Source organism: Oncorhynchus gorbuscha, unplaced genomic scaffold (assembly GCF_021184085.1).
Source record: "Oncorhynchus gorbuscha isolate QuinsamMale2020 ecotype Even-year unplaced genomic scaffold, OgorEven_v1.0 Un_scaffold_7951, whole genome shotgun sequence".
Classification (NCBI taxonomy): domain Eukaryota; kingdom Metazoa; phylum Chordata; class Actinopteri; order Salmoniformes; family Salmonidae; genus Oncorhynchus; species Oncorhynchus gorbuscha.
The window spans coordinates 1,814-16,020 of NW_025751229.1; the positions used below are offsets into that span (position 1 = coordinate 1,814).

A 14,207-nucleotide genomic window follows, 5' to 3' on the forward strand; every position below is an offset into this window, starting at 1 on the left:
ATTGTCCTCCGTTCTCTCTCCGTTTCAGATGGACACACATTGTAGATGTGTTTTGTAGGAGTGCAACAGCACACACACTTTAGAAAAAAAGTAAAAATGAAGAAAAAGCGCCTTTATAACCCCACTAGAGTGAAAACACATCTCAATCCAGGTTCTGACTGATTCATCACGACCAGAATATTCATATTAACAACAACGATGATGACGACGATGGTGATGTCATAATGGTCAGAATCTTTGGGCTTCCATTTCCTCCACTGGGTTCGTCAGGACAACGACACACGTCTGAGTGTCTCCACAGCGTTCACATGACAACTCCAATCATGACTCGGGAAGGTAAGACCGTACAAAAGGGGGAAAAGTCCAACCACCCCTCGTACGTGTGTGTGTGTGTGTGTGTGTGTGTGTGTGTGTGTGTGTGTGTGTGTGTGTGTGTGTGTGTGTGTGTGAGTGTGTGTGTGTCAGTCAAAAGGCCATTATTAGAATACCATCATCATAGGAAGAAGACAGAGTCTATTTCTTAAAGAGTTCACTTGGTGGAGGGGAGGAGAGGGGGGAGGCATTGCTCCAAGACACTGATCTAAGGCCTGTTAGGTCAGGTTAGGATGTGGGGAGGCTGAGCGGATCCTAGATCTGTGGGGCTCGAGGTCATAGGTCATTCAGAATCCCGATGGACCTCGGAGGCGTCCGCCCGACAGATGGGACACGTCCTGTTAGCCTGGAGAGAGACAGAGAGGACACGTTCTGTTAGCCTGGAGAGAGACAGAGACGATTCTACTAGTCATGCACGATGGTCACATTACAGTGCATGACAAAGCTTGTAGAATTCAACTGTAACGTAGAATGGAAGACCTGATACCTGATCAAAACACTGTTTCAGCTAGTTGTGCTGTCTAACTGTTAAATAAAGCCTCTTGTATAGATATATCACCATCTGTCTAACTGTTAAATAAAGCCTCTTGTATAGATATATCACCATCTGTCTGTTAAATAAAGCCTCTTGTATAGATATATCACCATCTGTCTGTTAAATAAAGCCTCTTGTATAGATATATCACCATCTGTCTGTTAAATAAAGCCTCTTGTATAGATATATCACCATCTGTCTGTTAAATAAAGCCTCTTGTATAGATATATCACCATCTGTCTGTTAAATAAAGCCTCTTGTATAGATATATCACCATCTGTCTAACTGTTAAATAAAGCCTCTTGTATAGATATATCACCATCTGTCTAACTGTTAAATAAAGCCTCTTGTATAGATATATCACCATCTGTCTAACTGTTAAATAAAGCCTCTTGTATAGATATATCACCATCTGTCTAACTGTTAAATAAAGCCTCTTGTATAGATATATCACCATCTGTCTAACTGTTAAATAAAGCCTCTTGTATAGATATATCACCATCTGTCTAACTGTTAAATAAAGCCTCTTGTATAGATATATCACCATCTGTCTAACTGTTAAATAAAGCCTCTTGTATAGATATATCACCATCTGTCTGTTAAATAAAGCCTCTTGTATAGATATATCACCATCTGTCTGTCTGTTAAATAAAGCCTCTTGTATAGATATATCACCATCTGTCTGTTAAATAAAGCCTCTTGTATAGATATATCACCATCTGTCTATTAAATAAAGTCTCTTGTATAGATATATCACCATCTGTCTAACTGTTAAATAAAGTCTCTTATATAGATATATCACCATCTGTCTAACTGTTAAATAAAGTATCTTATATAGATATATCACCATCTGTCTAACTGTTAAATAAAGCCTCTTGTATAGATATATCACCATCTGTCTAACTGTTAAATAAAGCCTCTTGTATAGATATATCACCATCTGTCTAACTGTTAAATAAAGCCTCTTGTATAGATATATCACCATCTGTCTGTCTGTTAAATAAAGCCTCTTGTATAGATATATCACCATCTGTCTGTTAAATAAAGCCTCTTGTATAGATATATCACCATCTGTCTGTTAAATAAAGCCTCTTGTATAGATATATCACCATCTGTCTATTAAATAAAGCCTCTTGTATAGATATATCACCATCTGTCTGTTAAATAAAGCCTCTTGTATAGATATATCACCATCTGTCTGTTAAATAAAGCCTCTTGTATAGATATATCACCATCTGTCTGTTAAATAAAGCCTCTTGTATAGATATATCACCATCTGTCTGTCTATTAAATAAAGCCTCTTGTATAGATATATCACCATCTGTCTGTTAAATAAAGCCTCTTGTATAGATATATCACCATCTGTCTGTTAAATAAAGCCTCTTGTATAGATATATCACCATCTGTCTGTTAAATAAAGCCTCTTGTATAGATATATCACCATCTGTCTATTAAATAAAGCCTCTTGTATAGATATATCACCATCTGTCTAACTGTTAAATAAAGCCTCTTGTATAGATATATCACCATCTGTCTATTAAATAAAGTATCTCGTATAGATATATCACCATCTGTCTGTCTGTTAAATAAAGCCTCTTGTATAGATATATCACCATCTGTCTGTCTATTAAATAAAGCCTCTTGTATAGATATATCACCATCTGTCTGTTAAATAAAGCCTCTTGTATAGATATATCACCATCTGTCTGTCTGTTAAATAAAGCCTCTTGTATAGATATATCACCATCTGTCTGTTAAATAAAGCCTCTTGTATAGATATATCACCATCTGTCTGTCTATTAAATAAAGCCTCTTGTATAGATATATCACCATCTGTCTGTTAAATAAAGCCTCTTGTATAGATATATCACCATCTGTCTGTTAAATAAAGCCTCTTGTATAGATATATCACCATCTGTCTGTTAAATAAAGCCTCTTGTATAGATATATCACCATCTGTCTGTTAAATAAAGCCTCTTGTATAGATATATCACCATCTGTCTGTTAAATAAAGCCTCTTGTATAGATATATCACCATCTGTGTCTCACCTTCAGCCACTTGTATAGATATATCACCATCTGTCTGTTAAATAAAGCCTCTTGTATAGATATATCACCATCTGTGTCTCACCTTCAGCCACTTGTATAGATATATCACCATCTGTCTGTTAAATAAAGTATCTTGTATAGATATATCACCATCTGTGTCTCACCTTCAGCCACTTGTATAGATATATCACCATCTGTCTGTTAAATAAAGTATCTTGTATAGATATATCACCATCTGTCTGTTAAATAAAGTATCTTGTATAGATATATCACCATCTGTCTGTTAAATAAAGCCTCTTGTATAGATATATCACCATCTGTCTATTAAATAAAGCCTCTTGTATAGATATATCACCATCTGTCTGTTAAATAAAGCCTCTTGTATAGATATATCACCATCTGTCTGTTAAATAAAGCCTCTTGTATAGATATATCACCATCTGTCTGTTAAATAAAGTATCTTGTATAGATATATCACCATCTGTCTGTTAAATAAAGCCTCTTGTATAAATATATCACCATCTGTGTCTCACCTTCAGCCACTTGTCAACACACTTGGTGTGGAACTCATGGTAACAGGGCAGGACTCTTAGCAGCTGACGAGACTCAAAGTCACACATACACACCACGCACCTGGAACAGAGACACAACGTTAATACAACATACACACCACGCACCTGGAACAGAGACACAACGTTAATACAACATACACACCACGCACCTGGAACAGAGACACAACGTTAATACAACATACACACCACGCACCTGGAACAGAGACACAACGTTAATACAACATACACACCACGCACCTGGAACAGAGAGACAACGTTAATACAACATACACACCACGCACCTGGAACAGAGACACAACGTTAATACAACATACACACCACGCACCTGGAACAGAGACACAACGTTAATACAACATACACACCTGGAACAGAGACAACGTTAATACAACATACACACCACGCACCTGGAACAGAGACACAACGTTAATACAACATACACACCTGGAACAGAGACAACGTTAATACAACATACACTGGAACCACGCACCTGGAACAGAGACACAACGTTAATACAACATACACACCACGCACCTGGAACAGAGACACAACGTTAATACAACATACACACCTGGAACAGAGACAACGTTAATACAACATACACACCACGCACCTGGAACAGAGACACAACGTTAATACAACATACACACCTGGAACAGAGACACAACGTTAATACAACATACACACCTGGAACAGAGACAACGTTAATACAACATACACACCTGGAACAGAGACAACGTTAATACAACATACACACCACGCACCTGGAACAGAGACACAACGTTAATACAACATACACACCACGCACCTGGAACAGAGACACAACGTTAATACAACATACGCACCTGGAACAGAGACACAACGTTAATACAACATACGCACCTGGAACAGAGACACAACGTTAATACAACATACACACCTGGAACAGAGACACAACGTTAATACAACATACACACCACGCACCTGGAACAGAGAGACAACGTTAATACAACATACACACCACGCACCTGGAACAGAGAGACAACGTTAATACAACATACACACCACGCACCTGGAACAGAGACAACGTTAATACAACGTTAATACAACATACACACCACGCACCTGGAACAGAGACACAACGTTAATACAACATACACACCTGGAACAGAGACACAACGTTAATACAACATACACACCTGGAACAGAGACACAACGTTAATACAACATACACACCTGGAACAGAGACACAACGTTAATACAACATACACACCACGCACCTGGAACAGAGACACAACGTTAATACAACATACACACCTGGAACAGAGAGACAACGTTAATACAACATACACACCTGGAACAGAGACACAACGTTAATACAACATACACACCTGGAACAGAGACACAACGTTAATACAACATACATACCACGCACCTGGAACAGAGAGACAACGTTAATACAACATACACACCTGGAACAGAGAGACAACGTTAATACAACATACACACCTGGAACAGAGAGACAACGTTAATACAACATACACACCTGGAACAGAGACACAACGTACAACATAATACAACATACACACCTGGAACAGAGACACAACGTTAATACAACATACACACCTGGAACAGAGACACAACGTTAATACAACATACACACCTGGAACAGAGACACAACGTTAATACAACATACACACCTGGAACAGAGACACAACGTTAATACAACATACACACCTGGAACAGAGACACAACGTTAATACAACATACACACCACGCACCTGGAACAGAGACACAACGTTAATACAACATACACACCACGCACCTGGAACAGAGACACAACGTTAATACAACATACACACCTGGAACAGAGACACACGTTAATACAACATACACACCTGGAACAGAGACACAACGTTAATACAACATACACACCTGGAACAGAGACACAACGTTAATACAACATACACACCACGCACCTGGAACAGAGACACAACGTTAATACAACATACACACCTGGAACAGAGAGACAACGTTAATACAACATACACACCTGGAACAGAGACACAACGTTAATACAACATACACACCACGCACCTGGAACAGAGAGACAACGTTAATACAACATACACACCTGGAACAGAGACACAACGTTAATACAACATACACACCACGCACCTGGAACAGAGAGACAACGTTAATACAACATACACACCTGGAACAGAGACACAACGTTAATACAACAGAGACAACTGGTGGTTGTTGAAGGGACTCTACTCACAGTGTCTGTTCTGACTGGTGGTTGTTGAAGGGACTCTACTCACAGTGTCTGTTCTGATTGGTGGTTGAAGGGACTCTACTCACAGTGTCTGTTCTGATTGGTGGTTGTCGAAGGGACTCTACTCACAGTGTCTGTTCTGATTGGTGGTTGAAGGGACTACTCACAGTGTCTGTTCTGATTGGTGGTTGAAGGGACTCTACTCACTGTGTCTGTTCTGATTGGTGGTTGTCGAAGGGACTCTACTCACAGTGTCTGTTCTGATTGGTGGTTGTTGAAGGGACTCTACTCACAGTGTCTGTTCTGACTGGTGGTTGTTGAAGGGACTCTACTCACAGTGTCTGTTCTGATTGGTGGTTGTCGAAGGGACTCTACTCACAGTGTCTGTTCTGATTGGTGGTTGTCGAAGGGACTCTACTCACAGTGTCTGTTCTGATTGGTTGTTGAAGGGACTCTACTCACAGTGTCTGTTCTGATTGGTGGTTGAAGGGACTCTACTCACAGTGTCTGTTCTGATTGGTTGTTGAAGGGACTCTACTCACAGTGTCTGTTCTGATTGGTGGTTGAAGGGACTCTACTCACAGTGTCTGTTCTGACTGGTGGTTGTTGAAGGGACTACTCACAGTGTCTGTTCTGATTGGTGGTTGTTGAAGGGACTACTCACAGTGTCTGTTCTGATTGGTGGTTGTCGAAGGGACTCTACTCACAGTGTCTGTTCTGATTGGTGGTTGTTGGGGTTGAAGCGGTAGGAGGGAAGTTGTTCTATGTCAGCCTTGGTCAGTCCTCTGGGTTTAGCCTCGCCCAGTCGCTCTGCTAGGTTCAACAGGGCCTGGAGGTCAGACAGGGGGGGTTAAAGGTCAGAGAAGAGCCTATTGTCCTCCCATCTACCTTAGGTGCTTTCAGCCTTGAGGACATAACAGCATTGGGATTGATAGACACTATCATGTTCTGCATAGTGTACATCTACACACCAATCAACAGGTTTGAATCCGTTTAGCCCACTGAGCTGAAGCCTAGGCATTATCTATTGGAACTAACGAGGCTAGATGGTTCAGCCAACACCAGACTGTAGTTCATTAAAACTACCTCCACTACATTAGAGTAGACTAGACCATATAGATGTATAGTTAACTCTGTGGCTAGCTTACCTCCACTAGACCATATAGATGTATAGTTAGCTCTGTGGCTAGCTTACCTCCACTACACTAGACCATATAGATGTATAGTTAGCTCTGTGGCTAGCTTACCTCCACTACACTATATAGATGTATAGTTAGCTCTGTGGCTAGCTTACCTCCACTACACCATATAGATGTATAGTTAGCTCTGTGGCTAGCTTACCTCCACTAGACCATATAGATGTATAGTTAGCTCTGTGGCTAGCTTACCTCCACTAGACCATATAGATGTATAGTTAGCTCTGTGGCTAGCTAGACCATATAGATGTATAGTTAGCTCTGTGGCTAGCTTACCTCCTCTACACTAGACCATATAGATGTATAGTTAGCTCTGTGGCTAGCTTACCTCCTCTACACTAGACCATATAGATGTATAGTTAGCTCTGTGGCTAGCTTACCTCCACTAGAACATATAGATGTATAGTTAGCTCTGTGGCTAGCTTACCTCCACTACACCATATAGATGTATAGTTAGCTCTGTGGCTAGCTTACCTCCACTACACCATATAGATGTATAGTTAGCTCTGTGGCTAGCTTACCTCCACTACACTAGACCATATGGATGTAGCTAGCTTACTTCATAGTTCTCTACCTCTCCATCATCCACATCTAACTCTAGACTGATGGTAGGACCGACTGTAGGACCCACTGGAAGCATCGACCTGTGAGACAGGAGAGGGAGAGAGAGGAGAGATGGAGAGACAGGGGAGAGAGAGAGAAGAGGGGGAGAGAGGAGAGAGAGGAGAGATGGAGAGACAGGGGAGAGAGGGAGAGAGAGAGAAGAGGGGGAGAGAAGAGAGGTGGAGAGACAGGGGAGAGAGAGAGGGGAGAGAGGAGGTACATTTGAATAAACAAAATGATCACCATGCCTACTAATATAACGTCATACAGTATTATACCATATAACCCATGATTTGTTCCAACGTGTACTGCATACCAGGTGATGCTACAACAACAAGAGAAGAAGAAGTACTCACAGGAAGTAAGGCAGGAAGCCTGGGTGGTAGGGGGGCGGGGGCACGGTCTGCTGGGAGCGGTAACGACGCCCTGTGATTCGCCGAGGCATGAAGTGGGGGTACGGCTGGGAGAGGGACAGAGGAAGGAACGGTAAGAACCCTTCATAGAGGTGAGGACATGTTGTTCTCCATCTGTGTGTGTGTGTGTGTGTGTGTGTGTGTGTGTGTGTGTGTGTGTGTGTGTGTGTGTGTGTGTGTGTGTGTGTGTGTGTGTGTGTGTGTATAACATACTGTTATTGTAACATGTTGTGAATGCATTGTATAGTTTTTAAAAATGTATAACTGCCTTAATTCTGCTGGACCCCAGGAAGAGTAGCTGCTGCCTTGGCAGGAACTAATAGGGATCCATAATAAACCCCATGAAGAGTAGCTGCTGCCTTGGCAGGAACTAACAGGGATCCATAATAAACCCCAGGAAAAGTAGCTGCTGCCTTGGCAGGAACTAATGGGGATCCATAATAAACCCCAGGAAAAGTAGCTGCTGCCTTGGCAGGAACTAATGGGGATCCATAATAAACCCCATGAAGAGTAGCTGCTGCCTTGACAGGAACTAATGGGGATCCATATTAAACCCCCAGGAAGAGTAGCTGCTGCCTTGGCAGGAACTAATGGGGATCCATAATAAACCCCCAGGAAGAGTAGCTGCTGCCTTGGCAGGAACTAATGGGGATCCATAATAAACCCCAGGAAGAGTAGCTGCTGCCTTGGCAGGAACTAATAGGGATCCATAATAAACCCCATGAAGAGTAGCTGCTGCCTTGGCAGGAACTAACAGGGATCCATAATAAACCCCAGGAAAAGTAGCTGCTGCCTTGGCAGGAACTAATGGGGATCCATAATAAACCCCAGGAAAAGTAGCTGCTGCCTTGGCAGGAACTAATGGGGATCCATAATAAACCCCAGGAAGAGTAGCTGCTGCCTTGGCAGGAACTAATGGGGATCCATAATAAACCCCAGGAAGAGTAGCTGCTGCCTTGACAGGAACTAATGGGGATCCATAATAAACCCCAGGAAGAGTAGCTGCTGCCTTGACAGGAACTAATGGGGATCCATAATAAACCCCAGGAAGAGTAGCTGCTGCCTTGGCAGGAACTAATGGGGATCCATAATAACCCCCAGGAAGAGTAGCTGCTGCCTTGGCAGGAACTAATGGGGATCCATATTACGCCCCAGGAAGAGTAGCTGCTGCCTTGACAGGAACTAATGGGGATCTATAATAAACCCCAGGAAGAGTAGCTGCTGCCTTGGCAGGAACTAATGGGGATCCATATTACGCCCCAGGAAGAGTAGCTGCTGCCTTGACAGGAACTAATGGGGATCCATAATAAACCCCAGGAAGAGTAGCTGCTGCCTTGGCAGGAACTAATGGGGATCCATAATAAATACAAATACTTAAACGAGTGGCCGTGCAAGAAAGAGAAAGGAACTGGAGGGGGGTAGGGGGCAGGGAGGAAGGGTGAGCGAGGTACTGGGGCTGGGGGGTGGGGGGGGGCGTCTTACCACTCCGAACAGCTCCTGTGACAGGGAGTCGTGATGAGACAGGAACTGGAGGGGTGTGGAGGGGGGCAGGGAGGAGGGGTGGTGTCCTCCATGAGGGTAGTTGAACCCCCCTCCCACAGACAGGTGCTCTCCAAGCAGCTCCACCTCATTCTCTATCCTCTGCAACGGCTATGACAGGGATACAAAGGGTTATGTAGGGTCATAAGCATACAAAAAGGGCTATGAAGGGTCATAGGCATATTAAAAGGGCTATGTAGGGTCATGGGCATATTAAAAGGGCTATGAAGGGTCATGGGCATATTAAAAGGGCTATGAAGGGTCATGGGCATATTAAAAGGGCTATGTAGGGTCATGGGCATATTAAAAGGGCTATGAAGGGTCATGGGCATATTAAAAGGGCTATGAAGGGTCAGGGCTATGAAGGGTCATGGGCATATTAAAAGGGCTATGAAGGGTCATAGGCATATTAAAAGGGCTATGAAGGGTCATAGGCATATTAAAAGGGCTATGAAGGGTCATAGGCATATTAAAAGGGCTATGAAGGGTCATAGGCATATTAAAAGGGCTATGAAGGGTCATAGGCATATTAAAAGGGCTATGAAGAGTCATAGGCATACATAAGGAGACTATGTGCTGTTACAACTTGTTCTCTAGTCTCAAGGGTTCTCTAGGCCAGGGGGGGAAGTTTATAATGGACTCTAAAACTGTTATGTCAAGTCACTAATTATAATTCAAGTCAAAGTGAGCACAGAGTAAATAGAAGACAATTTAAAGATGTGAATATGAGACTTAACTTAACCATTCTGTGACTAAGCAGAACAGCAGCAACTTATTTAACCAAGTAGTAACAATGCAGATTCAACATTACAAAACCAGGGCCTGGACGGCACCACTACCTTAACGGGCCTGGACGGCACCACTACCTTAACGGGCCTGGACGGCACCACTACCTTAACGGGCCTGGACGGCACCACTACCTTAACGGGCCTGGACGGCACCACTACCTTAACGGGCCTGGACGGCACCACTACCTTAACGGGCCTGGACGGCACCACTAGCTTAACGGGCCTGGACGGCACCACTAGCTTAACGGGCCTGGACGGCACCACTAGCTTAACGGGCCTGGACGGCACCACTAGCTTAACGGTTAGAGGGCCTGGGCGGCACCACTAGCTTAACGGTTAGAGGGCCTGGGCGGCACCACTAGCTTAACGGTTAGAGGGCCTGGGCGGCACCACTAGCTTAACGGTTAGAGGGCCTGGGCGGCACCACTAGCTTAACGGGCCTGGGCGGCACCACTAGCTTAACGGGCCTGGACGGCACCACTAGCTTAACGGGCCTGGACGGCACCACTAGCTTAACGGGCCTGGACGGCACCACTAGCTTAACGGTTAGGGCCTGGACGGCACCACTAGCTTAACGGTTAGAGGGCCTGGCGGCACCACTAGCTTAACGGGCCTGGACGGCACCACTAGCTTAACTAGGGCCTGGACGGCACCACTAGCTTAACGGGCCTGGGCGGCACCACTAGCTTAACGGGCCTGGACGGCACCACTAGCTTAACGGGCCTGGGCGGCACCACTAGCTTAACGGGCCTGGACGGCACCACTAGCTTAACGGGCCTGGACGGCACCACTAGCTTAACGGGCCTGGACGGCACCACTAGCTTAACGGGCCTGGACGGCACCACTAGCTTAACGGGCCTGGACGGCACCACTAGCTTAACGGGCCTGGGCGGCACCACTAGCTTAACGGCCTGGACGGCACCACTAGCTTAACGGGCCTGGACGGCACCACTAGCTTAACGGCCTGGGCGGCACCACTAGCTTAACGGTTAGGACGGGCCTGGGCGGCACCACTACCTTAACGGTTAGAGGGCCTGGGCGGCACCACTACCTTAACGGGCCTGGCGGCACCACTACCTTAACGGTTAGGGCCTGGACGGCACCACTACCTTAACGGGCCTGGGCGGCACCACTAGCTTAAGGGCCTGGACGGCACCACTAGCTTAACGGTTAGAGGGCCTGGGCGGCACCACTACCTTAACGGCACCACTACCTTAAGAGGGCCTGGACGGCACCACTACGGTTAACGGTTAGGGCCTGGGCGGCACCACTACCTTAAAGGGCCTGGGCGGCACCACTAGCTTAACGGGCCTGGACGGCACCACTACCTTAACGGGCCTGGACGGCACCACTAGCTTAACGGGCCTGGACGGCACCACTACCTTAACGGCCTGGACGGCACCACTACCTTAACGGCCTGGGCGGCACCACTACCTTAATGGCCTGGACGGCACCACTAGCTTAACGGTTAGAGGGCCTGGGCGGCACCACTACCTTAACGGTTAGAGGGCCTGGACGGCACCACTACCTTAACGGGCCTGGACGGCACCACTACCTTAACGGGCCTGGAGCGGCACCACTAGAGGGCCTGGACGGCACCACTAGCTTAACGGTTAGAGGGCCTGGGCGGCACCACTACCTTAACGGGCCTGGACGGCACCACTACCTTAACGGGCCTGGACGGCACCACTACCTTAACGGGCCTGGACGGCACCACTACCTTAACGGGCCTGGACGGCACCACTACCTTAATGGTGGACGGCACCACTAGCTTAACGGTTAGAGGGCCTGGACGGCACCACTACCTTAACGGTTTAGAGGGCCTGGACGGCACCACTACCTTAACGGTTAGAGGGCCTGGGCGGCACCACTACCTTAACGGTTAGAGGGCCTGGACGGCACCACTAGCTTAACGGTTAGAGGGCCTGGGCGGCACCACTACCTTAACGGTTAGAGGGCCTGGACGGCACCACTACCTTAACGGTGGGCGGCACCACTAGAGGGCCTGGACGGCACCACTACCTTAACGGTTAGAGGGCCTGGACGGCACCACTACCTTAACGGTTAGAGGGCCTGGACGGCACCACTACCTTAACGGTTAGAGGGCCTGGACGGCACCACTACCTTAACGGTTAGAGGGCCTGGGCGGCACCACTACCTTAACGGGCCTGGACGGCACCACTACCTTAACGGGCCTGGACGGCACCACTACCTTAACGGGCCTGGACGGCACCACTACCTTAATGGTGGACGGCACCACTAGCTTAACGGTTAGAGGGCCTGGGCGGCACCACTACCTTAACGGTTAGAGGGCCTGGGCGGCACCACTACCTTAACGGTTAGAGGGCCTGGGCGGCACCACTAGCTTAACGGTTAGAGGGCCTGGGCGGCACCACTACCTTAACGGTTAGAGGGCCTGGGCGGCACCACTAGCTTAACGGTGGGCGGCACCACTAGCTTAACGGTTAGAGGGCCTGGGCGGCACCACTAGCTTAACGGTGGGCGGCACCACTAGCTTAACGGTTAGAGGGCCTGGGCGGCACCACTAGCTTAACGGTTAGAGGGCCTGGGCGGCACCACTAGCTTAACGGTTAGAGGGCCTGGGCGGCACCACTAGCTTAACGGTTAGAGGGCCTGGGCGGCACCACTAGCTTAACGGTTAGAGGGCCTGGGCGGCACCACTAGCTTAACGGTTAGAGGGCCTGGACGGCACCACTACCTTAACGGTGGACGGCACCACTACCTTAACGGTTAGAGGGCCTGGGCGGCACCGCTACCTTAACGGTTAGAGGGCCTGGGCGGCACCACTAGCTTAACGGTTAGAGGGCCTGGACGGCACCACTACCTTAACGGTTAGAGGGCCTGGGGCCTAGAGGGGGCGGCACCACTACCTTAACGGTTAGAGGGCCTGGACGGCACCACTAGCTTAACGGTTAGAGGGCCTGGACGGCACCACTAGCTTAACGGTTAGAGGGCCTGAGCGGCACCACTAGCTTAACGGTTAGAGGGCCTGGGCGGCACCACTACCTTAACGGTTAGAGGGCCTGGACGGCACCACTACCTTAACGGTTAGAGGGCCTGGACGGCACCACTACCTTAACGGTTAGAGGGCCTGGACGGCACCACTACCTTAACGGTTAGAGGGCCTGGGCGGCACCACTACCTTAACGGTTAGAGGGCCTGGACGGCACCACTACCTTAACGGTTAGAGGGCCTGGACGGCACCACTACCTTAACGGTTAGAGGGCCTGGACGGCACCACTACCTTAACGGTTAGAGGGCCTGGACGGCACCACTACCTTAACGGTTAGAGGGCCTGGGTAGTCCCACAGGGCGGCACACGATTGGCCCAGTGTCGTCCGGGTTAGGGGAGGGTTTGGACAGGGTAGGCCGTCATTGTAAATAAGAATGTATTTAAGAGTCGTTACATCTAATTGCATGATATTCAAAAAACAAACTAGAGTGGGTACTTTGAAAAACACGGACATTAAAAACAAAAACTAGATTGGATCCTTGGAGAAAACGTCATAAATACAACTCCTGATTATTATGAAAATCAAGAGAGATGTGTTTCTTACCGATCTGGACTGTTGTGTCGGGAAGGGAAGGAAATGTCCAGGTGGAGGAGGTGAGGGGGGTGAGGAGAGGTGGGGAGGGGGAGGAGGAAGGAGGATCATTGGAGAGGAGGGAGGGAAAGGAGTAGGGAACAGGTAAATGCTGCACGAACACGCCCCCAGCATCTGAGAGAGAGAGAGAGAGAGAGAGACGGAGAGAGAGACCAGAGACAGAGACAGAGAGAGACAGAGAGAGACAGAGAGAGACAGAGACAGAGAGAGACAGAGAGAGACAGAGAGAGACAGAGAGAGAGACAGAGAGAGAGAGAGAG

General features: G+C 47.0%; 1 pseudogene; it reads right to left on the minus strand.

Moving 5' to 3' along the window:
• Positions 1–594: 594 nt before the first annotated feature.
• On the minus strand, positions 595–14,061 carry LOC124029860 (annotated as a pseudogene).
• Between the last annotated feature and the right edge of the window lie 146 nt (positions 14,062–14,207).